Raw genomic sequence first — 13,048 nt, forward strand, 5'->3', positions numbered from 1 at the left:
GCTCTCAGCCATTACTGCTGGAGGATTCCTACTTTCACTTTCATGTAGGAGGTGATCAGAACTCATGCAAAGATGTAAGGGGCTAAAAGGGAGTTTGATAGCCCTGTGGGCTAATGCAGGGTACTCCAGAAGCCTGGAAAGCTCAACCACGGAGTTTGCTGGACATCTTTTGTGCTTGCGCTATGGATAGTGCTGGGAGCTGTAGTTCTGCAGAGGAAGATATTGGCGTGCTTGCGCTATATACAGTGCTGGGAGCTATGTCATGGAAGCTAATACAAGCTGCATATGTTATGGAATGGATTCATCCCTGTGGATCCCTACTCCAGCTCTAGGTGAGTCTGCCTGTCTGAGTGAATCCCCAGGGTGAGTGATGCCAGGGGAGGGTAGAAGAAGAGAGGATCCAGCTATATTCCATTTGTGATATGGGCTTTGTTTATGCCTGCCATTAGGGAGCCAGTACCTAACCGGAGAGAAAGGTATTTTGGGCTGATATTGCTACTTGGGACCTATTGTGCTGTTTGGGGAAAAGGGACTGAGACTCTTTGTCTGCCAAAGGAGTTGTGGGACTTTGCCTGGCATGGAGGGCCAGGAAATGGACTGCCATAGGTTCCCATGGGAGTGGGTTATATTTGATGTGATGTAAATGTGTTTTACTTCCCCTTTTAATTACACTTTCCTTATATAAAGTTATGGTTTTTATATAATAAAGTGTGTGTTTCATGTTATTCCTAATGGGACTATCCACAGGTGTATTCCGGGATCCCATTAGGTGGAGGCACTGCCAGAGAAGAAGAATTCCCAGTACCCTTTCACCTAGCAAAGGGGACTCAGGACCTTTAAGTCATGTAAATATTGTGATGTACCACTTTGGCACCAGGGGGGTGGCCAAAAATGGGTTACACATCCTTTTTTTTATCTCTACACAGCAATAGAGAGGTGTAGCTCCACAACAACCTCTCCATTCCTCCTCCATTTAGCGAGGGGCCATCCAGCATGACCTATGTTCTAATTGCAGTAGCTGGAAAGGCACTTTTAAGCCAAAATAGAGTTCCACAATGTGGTATTTTGCAGTACAAAAGACATCAAATCAACAGCATCATGCTAGAGACAGAGACAGGCAGGTTTTGTATATATACGTGCAAGGGATTCATATGTGTGCCACTGTTTTAATCCTAAACTGCTACATTATAAAATATAAAGGATGAAACTTTATTTATGAGGATTTGCATTGCTTTGCGCAATCCCATTAGCCCACTGGCTAAGTGTTGCATTGGATTCTAGGTAATCTTTTTTTATTTAGCATTTCTAATCTTTCAAAAATGATAAATTCATACCCACCGAAAAAAGCAAAGCATGGTTTGGTTAATGTTAGTATATTTGTCCATTACATGCTTGCTGTTATCTTTTTTTGTCTTGTTTTTGTTACCAGTGCTAATGTATTTCATATTCTATCCTTGTTTTGCTGATAGATCTACTGTATATGTAATGCTTCCAGTATGTGGATATAATAAATACAGTTTTATAGGCAATTTCATTTGGTGTCTGCAGAGGCTGTGTATTTCTATGGAGTTTAGTGAGGATTCTTCTCTGTCCCCTTGTTTATTGTACTGCGCCATAGAATGATTAATGTGCTATTTTTTTGTCTCTTGGAATGTGAGAACCGTTTTCAGAGGTTTAAACTTTTAGAAGGCTTGTCCATTCATGCTGCATTGTGTCATTATGGTTTTACCTAGCTGGCTACTTCCCCATGTGTAGAATAACCTCCAAACTGAAAATTGAGGAACATATATTTATATATTTGTTTACTGAACTTGGTTAGATGCTATAGGAATCCCTGTCACTGATTACTGATTATAATAACAAAAATAATTACAGTGTTAGCGGTAACCAGTAGTTTCAGATTTTTCTTCTGAAGTTAGTCTGTTAGTTAATAGCAGACTGTGGGGGTCATGTCAGTTTGACACAAGCAGAAACAAAGATAATGAGCAGCCTGCTGTTAAAGCCATATACGCCTTTAGGTGCTTGGAGTACAAGAGGATAAAGACAGTTTTTATGCCAATCTGCTGCTATTAGTAAGCCAAAGTGTTGCATTACTCACTCTGTAACCTGCCACCCGCACATTTCTGCCTTATTCCTAACCCATGTAATGCACTAGGTGCCAGCAATGTAACCAGCATCAGTAATTAATCATTTTGACCAAATCAAGCTGTTTAAATGACAATGAAATTAGTTCTATTGTTCTGAGATCTTTTAAGATACACATTATTGAATGTCGTGTTTTGTGTATGTGTGTTTGGTTATATAAATATCAGTAAAACTGCAACTTCTGTTATTAAAGACATTATAATAGCTTCTGTCTTTAGATTCCCAACAATCAAATAATCAAGTGGTGCTTGTTCAGGCTTTACACACACACAGCTCTGCAGAGAGTACATTGGTTCAAGCACTTTATAGACTCTGTAGAATGAGACCAGTTCCTACTGCAGTGTTATAAACGGATATAATAATAGTACAGCAGCACAGCCAGTAACACCCAGGCCCCAGGAATATTGGCTAACCTTGGGAATGGATGCCTGGCTTATTCATTTCCTCTTGTACAAGTCTCAGCAGTGTTCTTCCTGTACAATTTAATGCAGTGCCAGGTACCTGCAGCAAAATCAGATATTAGGGCTTCAGATAAACACATTCATTGTTCCTGTATGCTAGGCTCAGCACAATCATCATGACGAAATATTCACCTTCACATATCCGTCCTTAGTAAACGCATAACACCCAGTTATTGGAATTTCCTTCCCTTCCAATATTTAATGCAGAATGTAGAAACCAGCTACAGTATATAGCTACTTAATGCAAAACATTGCAAAATATTGGTTAACCGTTTTTTTTCATTCACAGGAAACTGTGCTTAAAGTTTGGATTCTCACTTTTCTAGTCATACAGCGAAGCCATCAAAATTATTTATTTTCCCATCAAGTGTTTAGATTTTTTTTGAACAGGTTTGGGATCTGTTTTAAAAAAAACATTATCCAGAAAGCCCTGAATTATGAAAAGGTATACACTCCACTTTATTTAAATAATCCAAATTTTTAAAAATGATTTCCTTTTTCTCTGTAATAATAAAACAGTAGCTTCTACTAAACCCAAATTAAAATGTAATTAATCCTTACTGCAATCAAAACCAGCCTATTGGGTTTATTTAATGTTTACATGATTTTCTAGTAGACAAGGTATGAAGATCCAAATTATGGAAATATCCATTATCCAGAAAGCCCCAGGTTCCAAGGATTCTAGATAACAGGTCCAATACCTTTATCTGCATTTAAAGGAATTACGTTACTTCTAGGTGGACCGGCTCGTGCCCCAAGTCTCCAGACCATCCATCCGACTCTGCATGGAATGAAACTGTCTTATTAAAAAAATGCAGAGAAATCTGCAAATGCTGACAACATGGTCAGACTCATGTATCCAGCTTTGGGTTAAGTTACAGTCAATGTTAACTTTTTTCCCCCTTTCAATGTGCTCATATGCTTATACTAATCTACTAGGCAATAAGAATACGCACCTTCTATCCCCGTCTTTGTAAGGGTAATAGCCTATGACGCAAAATCAATATCAATTCCCCCCCCCTCCTCTGCTACATATTATTTTTCTTGATAATTATAATCTTTATGGTACTGACATATTGGCAACGGATATGCATAAATGGTCTGAGATGTACGCAAAAATTCTGCACCAAATGACTAATAGAATAACTGTACACAATGTATAATGAACTGCTGCATCAAATTTTGCTTTATTTGTATTGCTATTTACAAAAAAAATGAATACACATTGGATATGAAAAAAAAGAATGTTGTTACAATTATATATTATGCATGCATGCACACCACATTTCCCCTTTATCAATAAATACATGGTGCACAGTTTTGCGGAAATCCTAATAGTTGGTTGGGACAAAAAGCAATGGTTCCCATCCCACTCCGATCCCACTGGCTTATGTAAAAGGTACGGGAAATGCATAATAATGACATTTTTGCCTGGATCCAATGGGATCTGGGTGCAGCTTGACCATACTTGCCCTCCCTATTCTGCATGGCCTCATCACCTTGCTGTGCTTCCTGTTTCACTGCTTCGTACAGATATCCATGGACTTAAGGGGACAATTCTATGCATTTATTAGTGCATAAGTTAGGTTTCGACAATGATGACAGAACTGCCAGTGGCTGGGTAAGGAGGCTTAAAGGGATACTGTCATGGGAAAACATTTTTTTTTTCAAAATTAATCAGTTAATAGTGCTGCACTGAAATTCATTTCTCAAAAGAGCAAACTGATTTTTTTATATTCAATTTTGAAATCTGACATGGGGCTAGACATATTGTCAATTTCCCAGCTGCCCCAAGTCATGTGACTTGCGCTCTGGTAAACTTCAATCACTCTTTACTGCTGTACTGCAAGTTGGAGTGATATCACCCCCCTCCCCTTTCCCCCCCAGCAGCCAAACAAAAGAACAATGGGAAGGTAACCAGATAACAGCTCCCTAACACAAGATAACGGCTGCCTGGTAGATCTAAGAACAGCACTCAATAGTAAAAACCCATGTCCCACTGAGACACATTCAGTTACATTGAGAAGGAAAAACAGCAGCCTGCCAGAAAGCATTTCTCTCCTAAAGTGCAGGCACAAGTCACATGACCAGGGGCAGCTGGGAATTTGACAAAATGTCTAGCCCCATGTCAGATTTCAAAATTGAATATAAAAAAATCTGTTTGCTCTTTTGAGAAATGGATTTCAGTGCAGAATTCTGCTGGAGTAGCACCATTAACATTTTGAAAAAAACATGTTTTCCGATGACAGGATCCTTTTAAATCGGTGACTTGACATGTCTTCAAATGACATAGTTTTCAGCATGCCAAAAGCATTTGGTACTTGGAATGCCTGACACAGTTTTCTTTTAGTGACCCTTTTGACCCCCCAATGTGGGATAGCAAATGTATTTTGGTCACCAGACTATTGCCAGCATAGGATGGGTTACCCAAGGATTTTTCTTTATCTATCTTTGAGATCTTGTGGATGGTATGGAAAAGGGATTTGGAGCTTCACTCACAATAACATGTAGTTCTTAAAATAAACACGCAACTTGAAATGATAATTCTCTTATCAAGGGGTTTGATATTGTCAGGATCCCAAAGGTTCTGCCACTGCTCTTCTGCACGGACGCAAGAATCCACGTCGTGACGCAGCGCGTCCGGATTCGACGCAACGGCGTGACGCAGCGCATCTAGATTTGACGCCGGCCACGTGACGTGTCGCCATTGGACGCTGAGGCCTATTAAAACCTACCTTCAAGGCCAGAACTTTGCTCAGACTTTGTCTTGGCTAATTACTTAAGACTTCTTGGAAACCCTAATTGTGTATCGATTTTGGAACTCATCTGACCACGCTTATTGAACTCCCTTCCTGCTGTGACGCCTAGACCTTCTCTACCTTTCCGGTTTTGACCTTGCCTGTCCCTGACTACGCTGATCTCCACCATCCCTGACTCAGCCTGCCTGAACATTCTACTTCTTCTCTACAGAGAGAGAGAGAGCCGTCCTTCATTTTCATCACCATTGTTATTTCGGTTCTCATACCTTCTCCTACCAGTTTCTCCTCTGTGCATATTGAGGACATACCGTGTGGGGTACTGTAAGAGCGACCTTCCATTAGCTAATTGGTTCCAGACTCCGGTAAGCCTGATAGATATATGCACATAGTTATTTTTCATTTCACATAGTTAAATCAAGCTGCCTTACTTCCTAAACCACATTTGCACCATGATAGGACACTGACTATGGAGGATTCAGCATTAGCTAGGCTATTATTTACATTGCCATACACCTCACATGTATTTAAGATATTATCATTATTTGATTCTGCACAGAATTTGGGTCATACAATCAAACATTCTAAGATGTAATAGGATATGTGTGCCATCATTAAACCAATGGAAGATTGACACAGCCCAACTTTAAATTCCAATTATTGTGTGCACTAAAATTAAGGGAAAGGTCTTTCATGGCAGAAATTTACACTTATTCCCCAGTCACGAATTGATTGAAGTGGCTTGGTTAGTTTGACACCCTTTTATTATTGCTGCTGATCATTAGACTCTTCTTCTGCCACACATGTAACTCCCCCTTTCTTTAGTTTAACACATTGATTGTCAAATCTGATGCTTGCAGTTCAAATCTGGACTTGCCCACTGTAATGCAGGTCTGGAAAAGCTGTGAATGTCAAATCTATGAACACATTGGAACATGACCTTAATATATATTTCTCTATGGTTCAAAGGGTTTAACAATTAGAGACCCAGAAGCTGTTGGTGGCCAAAGAGTATGGAGAGCCCTGTGGAGCCTGACTGATGCTAAAACCACATGGTACCAATGAAAATCTACAGTGTAGGGCAGGAAATATTTTTAAACAACTAATCAAAGTGATTGAAAGAACACTAGAGGAGTTCTTTATTGGAAACCTATGTTATAGGATGCAGAATTGCTACCACCATTCCATGTTAAAAAGAACACACATTGCTATAATTTTTTTATAGCATTTCCATCAATTCAATTTCAATCAATTAAAATCATCTTAACTGGTGTACTGTCTTGTTGTATGAATTAGTTATATATACTTTACTAGATTAAGAATAAGTTGGCAATGATATTCCTTATCTTTGAGTTTCCAAAGAGTGTCTGTGTTACCTCGTATACTGTATCGATTTTGGAAACCTTAATTAATGAAGGTTTATCACATCATCAGACTAGTTTCTTTACTTTACACCACCATACCATGATATTGTATTGCCCACTATATGTCAGAAGTATTAGGACACTTTAATAACCCTGTCTCCTTTTAGATTGCAAGCTGTTTTGGACAGGGCCTGCTTTACCCCTTGAATTGATTGTTAGTTGCTTTTGTATTCTTGTTTTCTTGTATGTTTAATGTATATGCCCATTTATTGTACAAAGCTGTGAAATATGTTGTTGTTTAATAAATACATGTTAATTATAAAATAATTATATCCAACATCTAATTCTCAAACCTAGGGTACAAATATTATCTTCTCTTCTTTTTTAGTCTGATTTTGGAACATGGTTGAATGGATTTGCTTCCATGCAGCCATAATAACATGAGTAAGGCAATCAAAGCAGGCTTAGGCTAGTAGTCAGCATTACAATTTATCCCACAGCTGTTAATTTGGGTTGATGGCAATTCAATATTTTAAACCCAATAGGATTTTTTGCCTCTATAATATTAAGGATTAATTATATCTTAGTTGGGATCAAGTACAAGGTACTGATTTATTCTTACAGAGAAAAAGGAAATGATTTTTAAAAATGTTAATTATTTGATAATGGGTTTCTGGATAACGGATCCTATACCTGTGTATATACAGTATGCTATACAGTTAGGCCCATGCTTACCTTTACAAGTATATACTTGGTTTATAATGAATAAATCTTTTACTACAAGGCCTATTATTAAAAGGGATTTCTTAAAGAGGTATGAATGCCTATACTGACCTAAAGCATTAAAAAAGACTCATCAGAATTAAATCTTGGAAAGACCTATGTAAAAGATGTGCCAGGAGCAACACGGTCATCAACACCTTGGATGTTGCTCCCAGTGGCCCCAAAAAAGTGTTTATTTTTTTAATTTTTGGCGCAGAGGCAGGTTTTGGTTGCATAAAAACCAGATGTACTGCCAAACAGAGCCTACTGTAGGCTGCCAGTCAACATAAAATATACCAAATACCCAACCAGAGCCCTTATTTGGCACTCCCTGGAACTATTTTCATGCTTATGTTGCTCCTTGACTCTTTTTACATTTAAACTTGGCTCAAAAAGGTTGGGGGCCCTTGTATATACGTAGTGATGGTGGCTTAACTACTCCAGTCTCTGTGCTGTTTCAACATCAAAACTGGGGCACAGATTATGGTGTACAAGCAAACAGAATGATCACAATTCTCTAACTGAAAGTGGAGCACAGAAAGATATATCAGGAATACATCATTGTGCAGTAGCATTTAAGCAATATTATCACCACAAACTCATTTGCAAGTGTGCCTGAATACAATATCAAGTACAGAACACTGTTCAGTAAAGTAGAATCATTTTGATAAAACTGATTTGCATACATTATAAAAAAAATATCATCAGTTTTGTGCTTGCCTAGGGAAGAGCTATGAAATGGTTTCTTTATTTTCAGTAGGCTCTTAACAGTATTAATCAGCATAGCCATATTGCAATGGCACACAGTAGTTTTGCAGTTTTTAATAGCCCAAACACAAATGGGGCTAAAATGATTAGCCGATGGGCAGTGACCAGTGGAGAGATTTGTCACCCGCAGTGGCTTATAAATATTTGTGGGTGACAAATGTCCCTGTCGGCCACTGCTCTAAAATGTGGTGTGTCAAGAGGTTGCAGATTGGTCTGTGAATTAAAACCATGGTTAATGTGACACCACTCAGCAATGAAATAACAAAAGATGTCTAAAAAACAAAATATGCCTAAAAGACCAAACCATCAACCAAGAAGACCTGCTGCTTGGGAAATGTCCTATTTTACAGCCATAAAACAACTTTCTTCATGCTTACTTGCAGACTGAAGCAAAAGGCCTTAAAGGAAAACTATACCGCTCAAACAGTGTAGGTCAATATAAAAATATATTGCATAAAACAGCTCAAATGTAAAACCCTGCTTCATGTAAATAAACCATTTTCATAACAATATACTTTTTTAGTAGTATGTGCCATTGGGTAATCATAAATAGAAAACTGCCATTTTACTTACACACTTTTTCCTTTTACAGTTAGAGTTGTAGTATTTCTGGTCAGGTGATCTCTGAGACAGCACAGAGACCATCATGAATTGTGATTTAAGGCAAGAGATGTAAAAGAGTAATAGTTACTTAAATATATATTCCAGTTTGATAAGATTCTTTAAAGTATTCATTTTGGGGGTGTAGTGTTCCTTTAAAGTATATTTCTGGGCAATAATGAATTTAAAGCCCTTGGGAAATGTAGCTTTCTTGGTTTCAAAAACATACAGCTATATGATTTCATTCCCTGTGGGAAAGGAATTGAATGTCTGCAGGAAGTTGTAGGGGTATAGATTTCTGTATGATTCAGTTACTGTTATATACACACTGTATGTGCATCCTGGCGACGGTTCCTGGAGAAGCGAATAGTGTTGATGTGGGGGAACAATATATATATATATATATATATATATATATATATATATATATATATATATATTACAGAATTTACCACAGCACCCCAACATATAGCCCCCTGGGAAAACCTGTTTTGCACAACTGAACTGTAACTGTAATAAAAAAGACACTTTTAGTTACAAAGTTTGTACAAAGTATGCGTAAGCTGACGTGCCCCGTCAAGACAGTGTCCAGGGTAAGTTGACAGCACTCCAAGGAAGTTTGAGGCAAAGGTTTCAGCAAACAAAATGTAGGTTTATTGGTTCCAACATTTCAGTCAGGGACGAAAGCTCCTGTGTGAAATACAATATTCAAGTTCAATGTTTAACATATAGTGCAGCCTATCCAGGTCTTCCAAAGGGGACCCCCCCCCCCCACAACTATGCATCATATCCAGCCGGCAATGATTTGTGTGCACACCAGGGTTATGCCAGGGCTATTCTTATTGAGATGTTATTGTTATGACAGTATTAGATAGCATTGCTAAGTACAAATTTCTTGATGTATTCACAATTCTTAACCACTTTGCTATTGAATAAAGACAGGTTGTGCCTGTATCACTGCCAACATTTGCATCAGAGGACTATCAACTGAAATAAAGGTACAGCTGGCAAGTACTTTAATTTTTAGAAAGAAATTGGATTGTTCATAATTAATGGGCCCCTCTACCTATCCCAAACACATAATATGCACACAAGGATCATGGAAAAATATCTACTGGGATTAATCAATGAGTTGTAAAGGTTATGTATTGCAGGAGTAACTTCCTGCTTGCCACAGATGTAGGGGCAAATTCACTAAGATTCGTAGTTGCGCCAGGCGTAACTTCGCCACACTTCGCCAGGCGTAGTTTCGCCAGCGCTCCGCAAATTCACTAAAATCCAAAGTTGCGCTCAGGGGTAGCGTAAGGTTGCGAAGTTGCACTAGCGTTGATTCGCTAAGCGAAGCGAAGTTACGCTAGCAATGGTTAATTTGCATACGGCGCCAAATTCAAATTTCAATGGAGGAATACGTACAATCACTACACAAGCCTGGGAAACCTTCAAAACATCAAATAAAATTTTTTTTTTGCCCTACACATGTGCCCACTGTATAGTTAAGTTGCCATGAGTTAGGAAATGTAGGGGGGAAGGAGGGGAGCCCCAAAAAAATTTTCGATCTTTTTCAGCCTATCACCCATAATATAGAAAAAACTTCAGCGTTTTTTGGGACTTAGAAAATATTTGGATTTTTTTTGAAGCAATCCCTATCTACTCTATTGCGCTTCGCCTGGTCTGAGGTGGCGAAGGAAGTCTAGCGTAAAAGGTAGCGTTCAGTACAATGCGCACGTTAATGAATCTGCGTAGTTACGTCCGTTGCGCAAATTCGCCAGGCGTAAGGGTGCGAAGTAACACTAGCGAATTTACACCAGCGTTCGTTAGTGAATTTGCAAAGTAATGAAAATGACCAACGCTAGCGAATTGACGCTAGCGTTAGGCGCTTCACGCATAGTGAATTTGCCCCGTAGACTCTATGTTGATGAAGTGTTGGACTGAGGAGGCCTGGGCCCACTAGGGCTGCAAAATCATGGACTCACTATGCAAACCCCCATACGAACTCCTCCCTGCATTCGCAAGCACAATACCCTTCTTGGTGGCGGCAATCTAGGGGAGCGCTTGCAGATCCTGTTGCTGAATGTCTGGGCTGATCGGGAGCAGGTCTGGGCCGAGAACATTTTCTGGGGGGGTGGTGACAATTAAGCTAATATCACATAGGGTAGCATTCCACTGAAGATGAACCTGTTCATGACAATGCAGAAGATAACCTAATTAAGGCTTGCTTTAATGTTTTGTGTTGTTGGGAATCAAATTTAAAAAAATTTCTTGGAACTAACTGTAGAAGTCAAGGTGGGGAAACTGCCCCCTCTTGCCCCTTTCTGCGGACACCCATGCAGGACAGTTTTCCAAGCTGAAATGCAAGTTTACTATATTACATTTTCGGGAGGAAAAGAAAAATATGAAAAAGCAGAACAACAATGAAGAATAACATCTGCCATTACCTTTTCATGGACCATATGTCACTTTTGTACTGCCAGTGGATATTGGTGAGGCTGGTGCCTTTATTTATATTTCTCCTATTGCTTGACCAGTTTGATGGCAGGATTATGGACTTGGTTAGACTGTAACAAGTTGCAATGATCTAAGAAGAAATAGCAGTGTTAAAGCATTTGGCACTCAAGCCAGGGATTAGATAGGAAACACTAAAAACTAAAGCAGCTTCTGTGTACTTCACCATCTGTCAGAGATTTTTTGATGAAATGATGGAAGCAGGGCAGCTGGCTGAATGGATCATTTCTCTTTAAAATGAAGATGCTTCAATTTGTTTCTACAAGCTCAAGCTGCTTTGACAATTTAAAAAGAAAAAAAAGAGAAAAAGGGAGAGAGAGAATAAGAGAGACAGAGACTGCAGATGTAACTGAACCAACACCTGAGTGGATAACTCTAAGGAAGATTCAGTGAAGAAGGTGAGGAAAAAGCAAGTCATGGGGCTGTTCTACTGCAAATCTCCAGCTGGATAAAAGTCACAAAGGTTTCTGCGAGAGCTTTATAGCTGGGATTATCCAGTCTGAGTGAGCTTTCACATGAATGAACTCTAAACACAGTCTGAAGATGAAATATTGTCTCTGCTGTGCGAACGGAATGATATATGACAATGTATTGATGTATATTAGGGGTGACTGGAGTTTTGCTGGGCAATTTCCAATGTTCAATTATAAACATCCAACATGAAAAATGAACCACTGGGATTCAAAATCTCAGACACTTGGAAAGGGCAGAGAGTCATTTTAGCTGATTTTTTTCTTTTATAAACGCAATGTATACGACGGATGAGCTGTATCAAAGATATCATTATTTAGAGAGAAATGTCAGAAAGGTTTATGATTTAATATTTAGCACAACATACACACTGTCAGTCTACCAATGAGAACTGAATTGCAGAGAGTTTATGGGGTTTTTTTTTAATGTTAAAGCAAACATTTTGAGATTTTGAGTAATACAATTTAATTGATTTATTGGTTTTGACCAGCAATCTGACATGTCACCCCAAAACATCAAATCCTCCTGTGTATACTCCAGCTAGCTGCTTTATTGAGTAATAGTGAAGGCAACCCCTTGAGCACTCATCCTGACTAAACGTGGAGACTGAGCATGTAATTAGTTTGCTACTTTTCTAGTAACCCATAACAACTAATCAGCAGGAAGCATTTGTTGGTTAGCTGTTTTAAAAACACATCATTTATTGCTATGGTTTACTCAATGTGGGCAAACATTAAGTATATTAGGTCACCTGAAAATCCAAACTACCTGCAAACTGCTGTAAATATTTTTTGCACAACACTGACACCTTTACAGACCTGAAATAAATAGGAAGTGGCTTGGAAGAAAAACAGACCACACACACAGCGTCTACCCCATTCGCTTTGTCTGAGAGTTTTAAAATGGTGATGGCCATGTCCATTTGCTCTTAATTAATCAACTTGGCAGAGCGAAATCTGGAGCCAAAAAACTGCAGAGTGTCTATTTGAATGCAAAGAAATATATATATTTATTAAAGTTTTTTTATACTATCTCAAGCACATATCTCTAGAGCATCTGATGTTTGCAACTGTTGGAGCAAGTTTATATAAAAGCTAAAAGATGTTTTTAAATATTTGTGAGTATCTGATCTCAAACCCCAGGAGGTGTCATTGTTATTATTTAAAGGGCAAACTAACCGTGCAGGTGAAAGAAAGCAACCACTTCCCTTAATGAGTAT

This window comes from Xenopus laevis, chromosome 7L (assembly GCF_017654675.1).
Source record: "Xenopus laevis strain J_2021 chromosome 7L, Xenopus_laevis_v10.1, whole genome shotgun sequence".
NCBI lineage: Eukaryota > Metazoa > Chordata > Amphibia > Anura > Pipidae > Xenopus > Xenopus laevis.